A 19,216-nucleotide genomic window follows, 5' to 3' on the forward strand; every position below is an offset into this window, starting at 1 on the left:
GTTGCTTGACTAATTACACTTTCTTCTCACTCTTCCTTTGATACTCAAGCTCTTAATTGGCTGCCAGTTAACCTGGGGATCCACTTCAAACTCCCTAACCTACAAAGCTCTCAACAATCTTTCTCACCTGCTTATTTTCCTCACTAATTTCCAGATACCATCCCTAGCAACGTCTCCATTCTGCACTCAACCTTCTCCTGCCCATCCCTAACATCACCCACTCACATTTATATACACAAGATTTCTCACGAGCATCATCCCTCCTCTAGACTCTAGACTCATACCAATACTAATCTGTTACTCTCCAACCTTTGAACTCTCTCAAAACTCACTTTTTTTTTAGAAAAGTATGCATTAACTTAGGCCACCCCCCTTCAACCTCTAGCCAAGCTGTGCTCCATACTAAATACAACTTAAAGAGACTCTGAAGTGAGAATAAATCTCGCTTCAGAGCTTATATTCAGCAGGGGCATGTGTGCCCCTGCTAAACCGCCGCTATCCCGCAGCTAACTGGGGGTCCCTTACCTCCCAAATCCCCTCCGTTCGTTGCAGGGATCTCTTCCGCATAGAGGCAGGGCTAACCACCGCAGTCCTGCCTCACGCGCATCTATCAGCGCGTATCTCCGCCTCTCCCCACCGCTCTCAGTCTTCCTTCGCTGAGAGGGGCAGGGGAGAGGCGGCGATGCGCTGCTCATAGACGCGCTGTAAAGCAGGGCTGCAGCTGTTAGCCCTGCCTCTACAGCAGCAAAATCTATGACCAAGTTGGTCGTAGATTTTGCAGGGAGGGGGGGGATTTGGGGGGTCAGGGACCCCCGTTTAGCCACGGAATAGCGGTGTTTTAGCAGGGGCACACATGCCCCTGCTGAATATAAGCTCTGAAGCGAGATTTATTCTTGCTTCAGTGTCTCTTTAAACACACTGCCTTTCTATACAACTATTACACATTACCCCACCTCTTGTTTCTTCCCTATTCTGTTTAGATTGTAAGCTCACAATAGTAGGATTCTTTCTCCCTTTTGTGTCTTGAAGGTCGCTGTACATTTTGTTAATAATGTTGCATTTTTCATTGTAATTTCTATGATGTCCACCAATTCTGTATTATGGACCAATGTCTATTTTGAGTATTACTATTATCTGTATTATTATTATGTACCCTATGCTTGTCTCTTTTTCTGTAGAGTGCAACAGACTATGCTAACGCTTTATAAATCAATAATAATAATATTTTTTATGATTCCAGTTTGATTCGTTAATCACTCATCACATTTGGTTGCATTTCCCATTCAGGGCCAGCGTCTATTAATAAAAGTATTATAGGATCACTAGGACAGCCAGGCAATATGCACTGTTCAAAAGGAAATAAATATGGCAGCCTCCATATCTCTCTTGAGTCAGTTGTCCTTTAAAAACAAAACAACTTTGTATCCATGAACAACAATCATACTTCAACAGTTTGTTAACTACAAGTAGTCATATTGAAAATAAATAGTCAAGATTCTTAGGAACTAAATATAAACTCTATTTTATACATTGTTGTGTTTCTCCAAATGCTCACAGAAATCAGAATGTAATGTATAGAACACGAGTCAAAAGACAAGGTTGTATGATTCTAACTTTTAGATTAAAAGCTACTCTGCAAGACTAGTATTAAACCGTCTTTAAAAAAAATCATAACTCATTTATCTGGAGATCGGACAATTTTCAGCAAAGCTGAGGTCATAGTTAGGGCACTATATGAGCACCAGGCTCCGCTCCGCTTTCACTTTGTTTTCTGCAGTTTTAGATAAAGAGCTTCAGTTTCCATGGTGACTGTAACCTCTATGAACTCAATTTTTTGTTATTACTTAAAAAAGAACATTCTAGTCTAAAGTTGTCAGTGCTGGTAGGTAGTTTCTAGACTAAACAGGACTTATATTTAATAAAACCTATGGAAAATGGAACAAAAAGTGTCACAATTATTAATTTTGTATGTGATTTTTTTTTTGTTTATCATGTTCAAAGCAGTTATGCCACCAATAATTTGTTTTTAATTATTTTGTTTTTATCATTATTTTCAAGTTCATTTGTAATATGAGACATTAATAAACTACCTAAGTGGTCCTTCATAGAAAAAAAAACAACTTTTATTTTTACTCACCATAATAGTAATCCATGTTCTGGTTCAGGCGAATGTTAGTAAAATATCATTGTAAAAGAAACTGACCTGTCTGCTTAATTATAGGTTGGCGCTATAGAAATAAAAATAATAATCCTACTAATATAATAAATGGGAAAGTTCAGATGTTTGGATATTTGTTACTCGATCACGCAAAAACGGCTGAACGGATTTGAATGAAATTTGGCACACACATAGTACATTACCTGGAATAAAGTATAGGATACTTTTTATTCTCATAACCAAAAAGAGACAAATACAAATGTCACTGGAAAATGTAAACTGCAGCCATTCTTACACTGTTACACTGGAGGTGTGTTTAGCTTCAAAGAGTAGAATGGTTAATTTTCATATATATTTAGCAGTGATGCACTGGGAGACATCTCAAGTTCACTCCAACCTGAATTATCACAAATTCTTTCTGTTTTAAGAAAGCAAACTTTTGTTTCTCTTAACATCTTAGTAAGGGGGCTTTTAGGACCATTGTAGTCCCTTACACACTCCAATGAGTTCTGGGTCACCATGAGCTTGCTGGTTAGTCTGTACCTCTCGGTGTTACAAGCCCTACTGCATAGACCCAAATTAATCCATGCCATGCACTGATGAGGATTGGATAATCTGAAACAGTCTGTGCATCACTTCTCGGCCATTTGGCGAAGATCAAGTGGAGGATAGTTACTTGGTCTTGGTACGAGAGGTATTCTAAGGGTCCTCCTTGTGGGGGCCCTGGATAAACGAGGGGAGGATGGCAGCTGCGTCGAGTGGAGGAGGTAGAGGAGGCATGCCAAAACTTCGGACCTCAGTTCGCTTTGTTGTAAAGACGGATTGGAGGAAGCATGGACCAAAGGCGTTCATCGATAAGGTACTGGTGGAGGGGTTGAAGCTGAATAAGAGCAAGATGTTCGCAATACAAGATTTTCCAGGACAACGGGCCTATGATATTACTATGCATAATGAGGAAGATGTGCTAAAAGTGCTGGCAGATTATAGAGAGAGCAGGGAAGATTATGTTAATTGGTTGGAGTCGGTCACACCATTATTTAACGAAAAGGCGAGACAGATTTATGTACATATGTACAATCCATTCGTGAAGCCAGATGTGGTCAGGCTGTTTATGCTCAGATATTTTGAGGATGTGAGTTATGCTGAAAAAATATATAACCATATTGGTGTTTACGGAAGCAAAATGAAGTTTTTTGTGAAGTTCAAGAGACAGGAGGGTTGCTGACATGATGTGGTTCACCCACCCCCTGTTTTCTCTATTGCTGGGGAGAGAGGTTATGTCACGTATCCTGGGCAGCCTCTCTACTGCCGGAGGTGCTATATGTTCGGGCATGGAGCCGGAAGTTGTGTTTCTGAGGAGCGATGCAGACATTGCAAGGAGCCAGTGCACCCTGGCTCCAGCTGTAAGAAGGTGCAAGTTTGTGACCTTTGTGGGATAAGTGGCCACTTGGCCAAAGATTGTGAAAAGCGTGGCAAAACAAGGATTTACATGTATGCTGCTGCAGCTTGTTCATACAGCAGGGGAAGGAGGTGGGCACTGGCTCCGCATGTGGAGCCCCGGGACCCTGAGGCTGTTACTGAGCCTCCCTTTGCTGATGCAGCTGGAGAGGGCACCAGTGTGTGTCATTCGGGCCCAACCGCTGCTGAGACCCCCCCTGTCCCCCCTGTGGATGATGTGACTGATTCCCAGATGCTGCAGGCAGAGGAGGTGCCAAAGCCGCAGCGAGTTAAAAAAAGGAAACTTGCCGAAGATGTTAATGAAAATGATGATGCTGTGGGGAGTGGGGGTGTAGAGGACGCTGTGCCTCTGTCTGCAGAGTTTCCCTGTGATGTGCAGAATGTTGCCGGTCCTGCCTGCAAGAAGGCTGCCGCTGCCGTGTCTGCAGCGAGTAGGACTGGAGGAGCTGATTTATGTGCTGTGACTGAGGTTGCCCCAAGTCTTCCCGCTGTGGAGAGTCAGGCTGGGACTGTGCAGAGAGATTTTGTGGCGGAAACCCCCCCAGAGCAGCTCCCCGAAGATGTGCCCGGCTCTCAAGCAGAGCGGGATTCCCCCGATGCCAGTGACGTCACCAGCTCAGCTGTTGCTGAGCGGGACCCGCAGCGTGAGCCTGGAGAGCATGCTGAGGCTTCCCCGACCCCTGCCACCAGTACCGAAGCCTCCCCCGTGCTTCTCATCAGCCAGGCAGAGGTGCCTGATGACTGCACAGACTCCCAGTGGCCTGCCCTGGACGCTAGTAGCCGCAGGTCCGCTGGGAGCAGTAGTGACACAGTCCCTGCAGCCGGCTCAGCCGGCGAGAATGAGAGGAATGCAGGTGGGGAAACAGCTGTACAGTCAGCTGATCCCCTGCACAATCCTGACTCCACCCCTTCTTCTGCTCTCTCGCAGAAGACTCTGCCAGCACATTCCAGCCCTGTGAAAAGCGCAGGGAAAAAGATAAAGGCTGACACTGCTGTGGGGAGATCCCAGCAGGGGACTCCCTCTTTTCCCTCCAAAAAAAACGGCTCCCCAAATTCAAATAAAGGAGGGAAATCAGCCAGCATGATGTCAGAGGAGGTGGGAGGAGGTTATGCAAATGAGGAGGAGGAGAGTGAGATGGACATAACTGACCCTGGGAAGGTGGAAGGGGAGAAAGAGGTGGTGATAGAAGAGAGTGACAGCGATTATCCACCACCTTATCAGGAAAGAAAAGAGGCTGTGACGGAATCAGAGAGTGATGACACCCATGTGTCAAAAATGCGTATTGTCAGTGACATTTCTGAGGGAGAGTTAAAAGTTGATATGACGCAGTCTCCTGTACCCACTAGCTGGAAAAACACCAAACTAGCTAGGAGGATTAACCCAGAGGTGCCTGGGCCGAGTGCTGCTGGAGATTCTGGTCCAGAGGACTGGAATATGGCGGAGTCAAAGAAACAAAAAAGAAAGAAAAATAGAAAAGGAAAGCACGAGCCCGCTACAGTGGGCTTAAGGAAGAGTCCCAGGGCATCCAAGAAGTGATGATGGCTGAGTGTAGGGTGCATAACACGTGGTGTCTTTTGGTGATGGTCCTGTCCCTGCTGTCTGTAAATGTGAGGGGGATCGGCTCCTCATACCGCCGGGCTGCAGTCCTGCAGGACCTCGCAAATTTTAGGGCGGATATTTTTTGTCTGCAAGAGTGTATATTGAAGACGGTACCAGGCTCTGGGGAATGGGCAGTGGGCAATGCCATCTGGTCCCCTGCCTGCCAGAGTAGGAATGAGGGCATTGGCGTGCTGTTTAATAACCCAGGCATAAAGGTTTTGTCACATGCTGTCATCATTCCGGGAAGGATGATGGTCGTGAATTTTGATTTTCTTTTGGTTCCCAGTACCGTCTTTTTAACTGTTACACTCCTGCAGACAAGAAAGAGAGGGCGGAGTTTTTGGAGGTGCTCAAGTTCAAGGCCGCATAAAGACCATTGTGGCCGGCGATCTGAACTGTATAAGATCGGTTGGGAAACGAGTGGGGTCAGGAGAGACCAAGCTGGACTCCACCAGTAGGATCCTCAACCAGATTGTGACAAATTTTGGACTGCAGGATGCAGCTTTGGCGGCAGGCAGTAGGGACAGGGAATATACTTACTTTTCGGATATGGGCACGGTTAAGTCACGCATAGATTACTTTTTACTTTCTAGGTATGTGTTGGTTTCTGCTGTCTCTTATCACCAGGTCACTTTTTCTGATCACAGAGCCATTCTTTGTTCCCTGGAAACATCGGAGAGAGTGGTGTTTGGGAAGGGAGTCTGGAAGTTGAATGTGGAGTTGTTGGAGGATGTGGATGTACTTGAAAGATTTAGGGTGGAATATGCAGGATGGGTGCGCAGGAAGAGAGGTTTTGTGGATTTGTTGGAATGGTGGGATTGGGTGAAGAGGAGGATTTCTGGCTTTTTCAGGAATCTGGCATATGAGAAGAGGTGTTTGCAGAGAGAGGAGGAAGAAAGGTGGAAAGTGAGATTGCAGTATCTGGTGAAGATGAAGGAATGGGGGTATGAGGTGGAGGAAGAGTTGGAGGAGGCAAGACAGCGAATGAAGGGAATGTTGATGGAGCGTGGGAAGAGGATTGTGTATCAGGCGAAAGTGAGAGATTTGGAAGAGGGGGAGTCTTGCTCCCATTTCTTCTTTAAGAAGGTGGTGTCCAGTAGGGAAGTGTTAGAGTCAGTGGTGGTGGATGAGAAAGAAGTGGGTGGTTCTGAGGTGGTGGAAGAGGTGCAGAAGTTTTATGTGGATTTGTATGGAGGAGGGAATGTTGTGTCGGATGTGGAGATGGAAGAGTATTGTGATGAGGTGTTGGAGAAGTGTTTGGATCCGTTGGAGGTGCAGCAGTTGAAAGAGTCGGTGGCCACGGAGGAGGTATGGGCGGCAGTGGGTGCCATGCAAACAGGCAAGACTCCAGGGAAGGATGGGCTCCCAGTGGAGTTTTTTAGGTGGGTCTGGCCTATCATTGGTGGGGAAGTGGTGGAGGTGGTCCAGGAGGTTTTTTCTTCTGGACGGTTGTCCCCATCAATGCGGGAGGGAGTCATCACTCTGATTTATAAGAAAGGAGACAAAAAATTGATAAAAAATTGGAGGCCGATTTCGCTGTTGAATGTGGACTACAAGATAGTGGTGAAATTGGTCGCAAACAGGTTAAGGAGTGTGATAGCATCTATGATTGGAGAGGGGCAGACCTGTGCGGTCCCCGGTCGAAGAAGCGTCAATAACCTGGTTTTGTTAAGGGACATGATAAATTTTTCACAGGAAAATAAAGTGCCGATGGTCATTGAGGGTATCGATTTGGAAAAGGCATTTGATAGAGTAACACACTCCTTACTGTTCGGGGTGATGGCAAAATTAGGGGTCCCTGATTGTCTCCTAAAAGGTATTAGAAGTTTTTACACTGGAATTTCGAGCCAAGTCTTGGTAAATGGGGTTTTGTCCAGGTCATTCCCCGTTTTGTCCGGAGTCAGGCAGGGGTGTCCGCTGTCGCCTATTGCTTTTATTTGTGTGGTGGAGCCTTTGCTGAGGTATGTCCAGCGGGATAAAGTGGTGAAAGGGTGTATTGTGCCAGGTGGTGATGGAGAGCAGGTGAAGTATTTGGCTTATATGGATGATGTGTCGTTTGTGGGCGGGTCTCAGGCTGATATTGACAGGGTGAATTTGCATGTGATGGTGTTTTGTGGAATGTCTGGAATGGCTGTGAATTGGGAGAAGTCCCAACTGGTTTCCTTTGGGAGGCCTGTACCTTTGAAAGTGGAGAAAGTGCCGGTGAGTCAGGAGATCAAGGTGTTGGGTGTGGTGTTTGATGCAGAGATGAAAGGTAGAAAGACTTTGGATGAGGTGAAAGGGAAAGTGGTAAGAAAGTTGAATTTGTGGAGGTTGCGGAAGTTGTCCTTTTCAGGGAAAGTGTTGGTGGTGAAAGCTGTGATATTGCCGTTGTTGTTGTATTTTTGTTTGGTCTTGCCTCCTGGCAAAAAGTGGATGCAAGAGGTGCAGAGAATGTTGTTTGTCTTCTTCTGGGGTTCAAAGATGGAGAGGGTGGCACGGGTGACGGTTCACAAGGGTGTGTCTCTGGGTGGTTGGGATTTCCCTGATGTTGCTTCCTTTTTGTCTCTGCACTATCTGGTGTCTGTCCGTAGAGTGTTGAAGTCAGAGGGGAGGGTGAAGGATTTTGTGAGGTACTTGGGAGGATGGTTGTGGAACAGGTTGGGATGGGTCGCTAAGGATTTGAGCAAGCCTGTTGCATTCACTACTACATCATGCTACCAAAAAGTTAAAGAAATTCTGGACAATTTCAATATGGCAGGAGCAGCCTTAACAGACATAAACAAGCAGAATATAAAAAAATGGATCACAAGAAATGATATAATATGTTATATAAAAGGAATGACAAGTGCACAAGCGGAGACAGTATGGAAAAGAATGAGTATTAAAGGAATAACAAACAGGCAAAAAAATGTTGTCTGGATGGCTCTGGTGTCAGCACTCCCTACTAGGGTTTTTTGCAAATTGAGGGGTATGACTCCCTCAGGAAAGTGCCCAAGAGAAGGGTGTGGAGGGGAAGAGGATGTGGACCACGTGTTTTGGGATTGTGATTTTGCAAAGGGTTTTCGGAGGAAGTTGAGGAAATTTTTAGAGGTGGTGGTGGAGGTTAGGGTCACATCTCTTTCAATGGTGATGGGTGGAGTGTCACTGGGTGCAAAGGAGAAGGATAGGAAGGGGTGGATTGTGTTCTCTGTACTTAAGGAAGTTTTGTGGGATGCAAGAAACTTAATAATATTCCAGAAGGAGGAGTTGTCACTTAAAGCAGTGTGCAATATTTTCTTAGCAAGATTGTATGTGGTGTACCTGGCGGAAAAAAAAGGTGTTGGAGAGGAGAAAGAATTGTGGAAGCAAAAGGCGTGGAGCTCATTGCTCTAAAATGTTTTGTTTTCTTTTTTTTTTTATAAAGAACAGACTTAATAAAAGCCGGCATGATGATTTAACAGTGAAGGAAGGGCAAGATCGCTGCCAACCTGATGGAGAGATCCGCGTGAGGGCTGGTTTTTAAGTGATTTTAATCTGAAAGGCTATAAAAAAAAATCCAAAACAATCTGTATGCATGTTGGATTATTATGGCTCTGTACAAATTAACAAGCTGACACATCATTGCATTCCAGCAGTTCTGGAGGTGTGTTTAGCTTTTAAAGAGACACTGAAGCGAAAAAAAAATCATGATATTATGATTTGTATGTGTAGTACAGCTAAGAAAAAAAAATTAAAATCAGATACATCAGTCTCATTGTTTCCAGTACAGGAAGAGTTGAGAAACTCCAGTTGTTATCTCTATGCAAAAAAGCTATTAAGCTCTCCGACTAACTTAGTCGTGGAGAGGACTGTTATCTGACTTTTATTATCTCAACTGTAATTGAACTGTTTTTCCTCTGCTAGAGGAGAGTTCATTACTTCACAGACTGCTCTGAAAGACTCATTTTGAATGCTGAGTGTTGTGTAATCTGCACATATTATAGAGTGATGCAATGTTAGAAAAAACACTATATACCTGAAAATAAAAATATGAGAATATTTTCTTTGCTGCTAATCTTCTAGTAATTATTCATAGTACACAACCAATTCATTATATCATATATTTTTTTTTCGCTTCAATGTCTCTTTAAAGGTAACAATGGTTAATTTGCATATATTCAACAGTGATGCACTGGGAGACATTTTAAGCTCACTCCAACCTGAATCATTGCAAATTCTTTCTGTTTTAAGAAAGCAAATTTTTGTTTTTCTTACACTGTTAATGGTAGGGTTCTCAAACTTTGCACAGTTAGTCGATTTTAAAGGGGAATATTTCTGCCATTCTTGCACTGTTAATGGCACAAGCCTCAAACCTGGTATAGGTATAGTTGATCATTGGGTGACTGGGGTTTAATTTCAGAAAGGGGGTGGAGCCACAAATAGCCAATCAGATTTGTTCCATTCCAATGCAAATTAATGTTGCCAAACACCGCAAAGCTCACAAACTTGGTAATTGAGTAATTGTGTGTTAGGGTTAGGGTTAGGAAAAGTGGGCGCAGCCAAAACCAGCCAAATACATATCGGGCAATGCCGGGACATCAGTAGGCGGAGACAAATACAAATTTCACTGAGAAAATGTAAACTGCAGCAATTCTTACACTATTAATGGTAGGGTTCTCAAACTTTGCACAGTTGGTCACTGGGTGACTGAGAATAATATTTAGAAAAGTGGGTGGAGCCTACAAAAGCCAATCAAAATCCACCTATTAATCTTTATGGGGAATATTTAATTGATGCCATTCTTGCACTGTTAATGGCACAAGCCTCTTGCACTGTCAATCACCTGTACCTGGTACAGTTGGCCATTGGGTGATTGGGGTTCAAATTCAGAAAAGGGGTGGAGCCACAACCAATCAGATTTATTTTATTTCAATGCAAATTATTAATGCCAAAGACCGCAAAGCTCACAAACTTGGTCATTAAGTAATTTTGTGATAGGGTTAGAAAAAGTGGGCGGAGCCAACACCAGCCAAATACATACCTGGGCAATGCCAAGTCATCAGTGGGCGGAGACAAACACAAATTTCACTTGGAAAATGTAAACTGCAGCCATTCTTACACTATTAGTTGTAGGGTTCTAAAACTTTGCACAATTGGTCACTGGGTGACTGGGATTAATATTCAGAAAAGTGGGTGGAGCCTACAAAAACCAATCACAATTCACCTATTTATTTTCAAGGCAAATATTTAATTGCTGCCATTTTTGCACTGTTAATGGCACAAGCCTCAAACCTGGTACAGTTGATCATTGGGTGACTGGGGTTAAATATTTAGAAAAGGGGTGGGACCACAAACAGCAAATCAGATGTGTTTCATTTCAATGAAAATTATTCATGCCAAAGACCACAAATCTCACAAACTTGGTCATTGACTATTGACAATTGTGTGTTAGGGTTAGAAAAAAGTGGCCACAGCCAACAGCAGCCAAATACATACCTGGGAAACATTAGGACATCAGTGGGTGGAGAAAAAGCTGGAAAATTTGTACTTACCTCTGTAATTTTCCTTTCCTGATACAACTCCACGTCGACATACTTCCTGGGTTAGCTCCTCCCCCCTAACCCCTATAGGACCCGTATAGATCTATAAATAAAGGTCATGACCCTATACACCCCATTCTTGTTTATAGTACTCAGACACACAAAAATAAGGGAGGGTCGTATGTCGACGTGGAGTTGTATCAGGAAAGGAAAATTACAGAGGTAAGTACAAATTTTCCAGCTTTCCTGATACCTCCACGTCTCCATACTTCCTGGGATATAACTAGCACACAATAAACCAGACGGGTGGGAATATGCAAAATATTTATATAAGGTCAGATAACAATTATTTATCCACAGATGCCAAGACTTTTCTTCCAAAATTAACAGAGGTTAACACAGATGGATCTATTCTGTAATGTTTGATAAATGTATTTGGGGAAGCCCAATTTGCTGCTTTACATATTGTAGTAAGCGAAACCCCCGATGAGGCTGCCCATGAAGCTGATACACCTCTGGTTGAATGTGCTGAAGTTGAGGGCATTTCATTTGTTCCAATGTTTCTGTAGGCTGACTTTATCAATCTGACTACCCAGGTGGCTATTGTCCTAGCCGAAACCTCCTTCCCCTTTCTGGGGCCTGAAGGACAAACAAACAGATGATCCGAACTTCTAAAAGGTTCTGTAGCCTCAATGTAAACGCTCAAAATCCTAGCAATGTCCAGATGCTTGTATGAAGATCCTTCTTCTGAGTCTGGAAAGGCTGGCAGCGTCCACTCTTGATTTAGATGTTTAGTTGAAACTACCTTTGGTAGAAAAGTCATTACTGGTCTCAGAACTACCCTATCTGGGAAAAAGGTAATATAAGGATCAGTAGCTCCCAAAGCTTGAATCTCTGAGACTCTTCTGCCCGAAGATATGGCTACTAGGAATGTTGCTTTCAGAGTTAGGTTCCAAATAGAACAGGATTCAATAGGCTCAAAAGGAGGCCCCGATAAGTATTCCAGAACCAACGGCAAATCCCATGAGGGAAGTATCTTTTTGATTGGCGGTCTGATTTTTATTAATGCCTGGCAGAACAACTGGATCAGTCTGTCTGCAGACAGTCTCTTGCCTATCAGACTTGAAATGGCTGATATTTGACCTCTTATGGTACTGACACTTAAGCCAAGGTCAACGCCTGTTTGTAAAAACTCGAGAATATGAGGTATTGATGGGGACATAAAGTCAACTCTCCTGATTGAAGAAAAGTCTATGAATTTTTTCCATATTCTGTGATATGATTTGTTTGTTGAGACTTTTCTTGCCTGCAATAAGGTACCTATCACTGACTGAGAGAATCCTGCTTCGATTAGAATTTTCCTTTCAATCTCCATACCGCTAAGGACAGCATCTCCGGATTCTGATGACTCATTCCGTTCTGTGTTAATATGTTCTGTGACATCTGTAACCTCAGAGGAGGGTAAAGTGACATCCTGAATAATAGAGGAAACCAAGGCCTCTTGGGCCAGTAAGGAGCCACCACTATTGCTTCCATTTGTTCTGTCATCAGCCTCCTCAGGAATCTCAGTAATAGTGGAACTGGGGGGAAGGCATATACCAGTGATGCCTTCCATGGAAACGTCAAAGCATCTATTCCACTTGTGCCTGGGACCCAGTGTCTGGAGAGAAATACTGGCAATTGGTTGTTGTGGTCTGATGCAAAAAGGTCTATTTGAGGAAGACCCCACAATTGTACTATCTGCTTGAAAACTCCCGAGTTCAACTTCCACTCGTTGTTGTCGAGCGTATTCCGAGATAGGAAATCCGCTTGCACGTTCGATTTCCCTGGAAGGTAGACTGCTCTGATTGCTATCAGGTTCTCCTCTGCCCAATTCATTAATGGAGAAAGCTCCTTCATTAGTGATAAGCTCCTGGTCCCACCTTGCTTCTGGACATATGCTACAGCTGCACGATTGTCCATCCTTAAGCATAAGGCTGTATTCCTCACAACATGTGCAAAAGCTTTGGTTGCCTGAAAAGCTGCCCTGAGTTCTAATACATTGGAAACAACTTTTTTCTGGACCTCCGGCCACTGACCCTGTGCCCAGTGATGAAGACAATGGGCTCCCCAGCCTTCCTGGCTCGCATCTGACGTAATTATGCTCCAGTTTTGGGGAATAAGTGAGAAGCCCTGTCTTAAGTTGTCCTGGTTGGTCCACCATAGTAATGAAATCCTGCAAGGTATTGATAGCTTTATTCTTTGGCTCATTGATGATTGATTCCATTGGCCTAGGAAATTCAACTGAAATTTTCTCATGTTCCATCTGGACCATCTCACCATGGGAATCACTGATGACATTACTCCTAGTACCTGCAGGCACTGTCTTGCTGAGATGTAAGGAAGGTACATTGTTGAATACATCATTTTGTGAATCTTTTGTACTTTCTCCTCCGGTAAGCACACTGTGTTGAACACTGTGTCGAAGGTTGCTCCGAGGTAGATTAATCTCCTGGATGGAGTCATCTGGCTCTTCTTGAGGTTGATTATCCAACCCAACTCTTCCAAAAATTTGATTGTGATGTCTCTGTGCATGATTAGTTTCAGCTCTGAGTCTGCCAAAATCAAGATATCGTCTAGATAATGGTGAATTCTGATACCCTTGAGCCTCAACTCCGCCACTGCTGATACTAACACCTTTGTGAATGTCCGAGGTGCTGTTGAGAGCCCGAAGGGCAAAGAATTGAATTGGAGATGTGTATCGTCTATACAAAATCTCAGGTACTTTTGCAGTTTCTCCTGTATGGGTATATGAAGATACGCGTCCTGAAGATCGATGGATAGCATCCAATCTTGGGGCATGATGACCAGAATAATTGATTGGAGGGATTCCATTTTGAATTTCGGAATTGATATCGATCTGTTTAGATACTTCAGGTCTATCACCGGACGGTATCCTCCGCTTTTTTTCTGCACAAGGAAGAGCTGAGAGTAGATACCTTTTCCTTCCTCCCCTGATGGGACTGTGCGTATTGCGTTCTGTTGCAGCAATAAATTCACATAGTCTCTCAATGTGGCTGCCTTTTCTTGGTTCTTTGGAAGCCGTGTTTGAATAAATTTGTCTCTCGGAGAGTATCGAAATTTCCATTTGTGCCCTGCTGATATTGTCGCAATTACCCATTTGTCCTTGACCTTTTCCACCCAAACGTCCTTGAAGTTCATCAGACGGGACCCCACCATGGACGTCCGGGTGGGCGTAACTTCAAAAAGACTGCTTAGTTTGGCCAGAAGACGATGTATTAGATTTCAGTGATCTTGCTAGAGAAGATTGTGAACTTTTCCAGTTACCTCTGAACGGTTTACCTGGTCTATATGTTCTTGCGTCTTTGAAACGGGTATTTTGTTTCCTGTTGGGCGGAAAATTTCTCTTCTGTGGCCTGTCTTGTGGGATAAGTCCCGATTTTCCTCCGGTTACTCTGGAAATCGCCTTATCCATCTCGTTCCCAAAGAGAGATACTCCATCGTATGGTATCTTAACCCAATTCTGTTTGGAGCCCATGTCTGCCCTCCATGACTTTAACCACATAGCCCTCTTTGCGGTGACTGAGTTTAGCATAATCCTGGAAAGGGATCTAAGGATGTCCATTGAAGCTTCGCCTACAAAGTCTGCCGTAATTTTCAAATCTTCCATTGCTGATAATATTTCTTCCTTATCTGCATCCTGTTGAACTGCTTGCTCTATATTGGATGTCCAGACTTTAAGAGCTTTTGCCACTGAAGTAAGAGCTATGGCTGGTTTACAGGTAGCCCCTGCCGATACATATGATCTCTTCAGGTCGTTGTCTACTCTCCGTTCAAGCGGATCCTTAAAGATTGCGGAATCCTCCCTAGGAAGCGTCACATGCTTCGCTAGTCTTGATAAAGAAGCATCTATTGTTGGCGGGTTTAAGAGGAAAGGTACCTCCTCGTCTTTTAATGGATAAAGTTTGGAAAAACGATTATGAAATGAGGTTTTGTTTTCCACCTTCTTCCATTCTTCCAGAATTAAGTTTCTTATTTCCCTCATTATTGGAAAAGTATTCAATTTTTTCGATAAATGTGAGTAATACTCCCTGCTTTGTTCTTCCTCGCCGGTGGGTTCTGCCCAATCTAGTGCCTCCTTTATAGCCGTTATGAAAGGGCTTGTTAGTCTGAAGTCAAATAGACAAGGGGCTTCATCATCTTCTCCTCTGTCCGTATCAATTGATTCTTGATCTTTTTCCGCTTGTTGAGAGGTTGATGAATGTGCCATCACCTCTTCTCTCACCACTTTTCTTATTATGTCAGATATGTCTTCGGTTTTGTTCTCTTGTGACTTTGCTAGCTGAGCAAAGCATGTCTCACACACAGTCTTTCCTGGCATTGCCTGACCGGGACAGGCCCAACATTGATTTTTATCCGGTAAGCGTCTGTTAATTGGTGATGGTGATCTATATCTGTAATTGTGATGATGATAGCCTGATCTAGAGGAATGCCTCCTTCTCCTGGAGCGTGACCTGGATCTAGACCTAGATGATCTGCGAGTCTTTTTTGAAATATGTTTCTTTGGTCTTGATCTTGATCTTGATCTCGATCTTGATCTTGACCTTGAATGTGTACGGTTAGATCTTGCTTCAGATCCTCTTGTACCACTCGCTCTACAAAACATAAGCAATATTTAATTGCTTTATTGGGGATTGTTTTTTTTTTTTTTTTTTTTTTGGGAATAATATTTATGTGGATAATATCCCATTTCTTACCTAGAAGCTCCTGAAGAAGCATTATCTACTGGCTGAACTGTAGACCTTGGTCTGTTAGATCCCTGGTCTGTATCCTCCTGATTCTGTGTTCTAGAACATATAAGCAATAATTTAATTGCTAATTGTATGCTACCCCTTTTTTTTTTTTTTTTTTTTGAGGCCCCTTTAAGATATATGGAAAAAAACCTTACCCAGATGGACCTGGATCAGTATTTTCGGCTGGATTCACTGTGGGGAATACAAACCAGTAATCAATAATCTCATATAAATTAGCCAAAAGAGCCAACACTATGATTAGACCATTGATAATATTTCCTACTTACTATTCAACTAAGTTCCTGAAAGTCCACACTGTCAGAAGCAAAATGCACCAACCAGCGGAGCCTATCAGTCCTCCACTCCTCTCTCTTTGAAGGAGAGGAACGAACTGACTTAAATACAGCGCCCTAAGCGTGCTCCACCTACGCACGCTAGAAAGGGCACGTGCGCCCACAACCAATATGTCCGCTCGGAACTCCTCCGAGTACTTTGGCCGGCGCTGGCGCACGCATGCGCAGAATCCACTTCCGGACGCTGTTGGAGGATACCGGAAGCCGCCGCCGCCATTGCAGCGCTCCCAGTCCTTCCTGAGCAACATGAAGATGATACGAGATGAGGAGAAAGCCCACAGGTAGGCCAAGCGCATCCTGAAGCGGACACACAGTGAATCCTTACAGGCATTTAGCCCGTGCAAAACACCATACTGATCCGTAGGAGCTCTATGTGGGGCGCATTTAGCAGCCATAGAAGTCTCCCAGCCAGGGAAAAAAATGTAGGTAGCTGGAAAAAAACCTAGCATTACGGGTAAGGTGCTCAATGAGCTAGAAAATAGATTAATTAGTGTAAAGATAGAATAAGATAGAATAAAATATACAGTTGAAAATAACCATACCACCACGGATCCTATAGTGTCTGAGGACAAAAAAAGAGAATGGGGTGTATAGGGTCATGACCTTTATTTATAGATCTATACGGGTCCTATAGGGGTTAGGGGGGAGGAGCTAACCCAGGAAGTATGGAGACGTGGAGGTATCAGGAAATACAAATTTCACTGTTAGAATGTAAACTGAAATTTGGCACACACATAGTACATTACCTGGAATAAAGTATAGGATACTTTTTATTCTCATAACCAAAAAGGGGGCGGAGACAAATACAAATTTCACTGGAAAATGTAAACTGCAGCCATTCTTACACTGTTACACTGGAGGTGTGTTTAGCTTCTAAGTGCATAATGGTTAATTTGCATATATTCAGCAGTGATGCACTGGGAGACATCTCAAGCTCACTCCAACCTGAATTATCGCAAATTCTTTCTGTTTTAAGAAAGCAAACTTTTGTTTTTCTTAACACCTTAGTAAGGGGGCTTTTAGGACCATTGTAGTCCCTTACACACTCCAATGAGTTCTGGGTCACCATGAGCGTGCTGGTTAGTCTGTACCTCTCGGTGTTACAAGCCCTACTGCATAGAGCCATATTAATCCATGCCATGCACTGATGAGGATAAAACAATCCAAAACAGTTTGTATGCATGTTGGATTATTATGGCTCTGTACAAATTAACAAACTGACACATCATTGCATTCCAGCAGATCTGGAGGTGTGTTTATCTTTTAAGGGTAACAATGGTTAATTTGCATATATTCAACAGTGATGCACTGGGAGACATTTTAAGCTCACTCCAACCTGAATTATTACAAATTCTTTCTGTTTCTATGGCAGGTTTCTTAAACTTTGTACAGTTGGTCACTGGGTGACTGGGATTAATATTCAGAAAAGTGGGTGGAGCCTACAAAAGCTAATCAAAATTCACCTATTGATTTTCAAAGGAGTGGAGCCACAGCCAATTAGATTTATTTAATTTCAATGCCAATTATTGATGCCAAAGACCGCAAAGCTCACAAACTAGGTCATCCTTGAGTAATTGTGTGTTAGGATTAGAAAAAGTGGGCAGAGGTAACACTAGCCAATTACATACCCGGGCAACGCCAGGCGACCAGCTAGTAATAAAATAATAATAATAATAATAATAATAATAATAATAATAATAATAATAAAAGGTTGTTTAACCTTTCATTGAGTTTTTTAGCTTTGATTCTTCCTGTCCTCTTTCATAGGTGCTTATAGCAGTACAAGAATATGCATAAATGTAAAAGGTAGAGCTGAAAAACAAAATAAGCATCTTTGGTTATTGTGGTGAGCTAAAAAGGGACAAAAAACAACAACTTTTCAGCACACTTTGTTGAATGTTCTTTTTGTGGATCCTATGCTCTTATTACAGAAGGTTCTCATTATATGTGATAGTTTTGGTCTGGCTATAAAGCCATTTTTTTGTATATAGTACATGATATTTTGATATTGTGCCAAGTTGTCTGAGAATATATTTTATGAATCATCTTTGTGGTAATGGTTCTTTTTGTATTAATAAAGTGTGTGTGTGTTTTGTACTTATTTTGTGTGGAGTGCACGGCATTTGCTGGGTTTAGGCCTTGTGTCCCTATATATGCATTCAAGTAACCTATGAGATCCTGTCCATTGCTTAGCAACTTGTACTCACCCCTCTGCTCAGTTGGGCTGGGATGTGCAGCGATGTGCTGGGTAAGACTATAGGTAAAGACATCGGCAGTCCAAATTACTTGTGCCTGCCTGCTGACTGTGGTGTAAGGGGTCAAAATTTAGCCCAGTGATAATATATGGGGGCGAGTCGAAAAGCAACATGTGCTCGCGGTGAGCACAAATAGCCAATCTTCGGCAAATACTGCTCGCCGACGAAGCGTTCAGGCCATCTCTATTGTTAGCATAGCCCATATGTGAGACAAACAGATTCTCTAGACTTGCTGTAAATAGCCTTCCTAGCTAACATTAAAAAAAAATACATACTACCAGGATTATCACAGTAGCTTGATTTTAACTGAAACCTATTTATCTAGCAGAGGTCTGTCCCTCTAAGGGAAAGCTGAAGCAGTAAAAAAAGTAATGAGTACTATGGCCTGCAGGCTTGACAATAGAAAAGATAGTGGAAATAGAAGAGTCACATGATTGCCTATCGCGTATTTAAGACCCCCCCCCCCCCCCCCTTAAAGCAGAACTGAGATTAGATTTAAAACAAATGGTTTTGCTTACCTGGGGCTTCTGCAATCCCCCAGCAGCCATCCTGTCCCACTCTGTTCCTCCATGAGCCTCTGTTCTCCCGCCGACATTTCTTCTGTTCCTCAACTTGTGAGTCGAGACCAGTGCAGCCCTGCCAAGCGTATCCTTTTTACGTGTTCCCATCTGAAATATCGCTATTGCGGACTGGAATGTTAAGAAGGATACGCATGGCCAGAGCCGTGCAGATGCAGTGGCCTGGCATCAAAACCAAACGTAGCTGGCAGCGGAAGAACGGAGGATCATGGAGGACCGGCAGGACAGGATGGCTGCTGGGGGCTTGCAGAAGCCCCAGGTAAGTGAAACAGTTTGTTTTAAATCTAACTTCAGTTCCGCTTTAACTTAAGCCACACCCAAGGAAGCTTTGGGATTAAACATGTAGGTGTTGAGCTACGGACGGCACCAGTGTCTATTGCAGACTCCCCTACTGTGACAATGTGGTTGTGGGGAGAACTATGTGTATACTTGCTGGGCAAACTGTAACTCTCTGCAAGTAATGGTGCTGTGGTGCTTTGAACCACATAATCTAGGTTTCCAACTAATGAAACCCAGATTTAAACAACACTAATAGGAATGG

General features: G+C 43.3%; 1 long non-coding RNA gene across 1 annotated transcript; it reads right to left on the minus strand.

Annotated features, from left to right (window-relative positions):
* Positions 1-15,332: 15,332 nt before the first annotated feature.
* Positions 15,333-15,733, minus strand: LOC137546037 (uncharacterized). The gene is made up of 3 exons (XR_011026158.1): positions 15,645-15,733; positions 15,454-15,543; positions 15,333-15,351 (listed from the first exon to the last, which is right to left on the minus strand). It is a non-coding gene; the product is annotated as an uncharacterized lncRNA (long non-coding RNA).
* Positions 15,734-19,216: the final 3,483 nt, after the last annotated feature.

This window comes from Hyperolius riggenbachi, chromosome 1, assembly GCF_040937935.1.
Source record: "Hyperolius riggenbachi isolate aHypRig1 chromosome 1, aHypRig1.pri, whole genome shotgun sequence".
NCBI lineage: Eukaryota > Metazoa > Chordata > Amphibia > Anura > Hyperoliidae > Hyperolius > Hyperolius riggenbachi.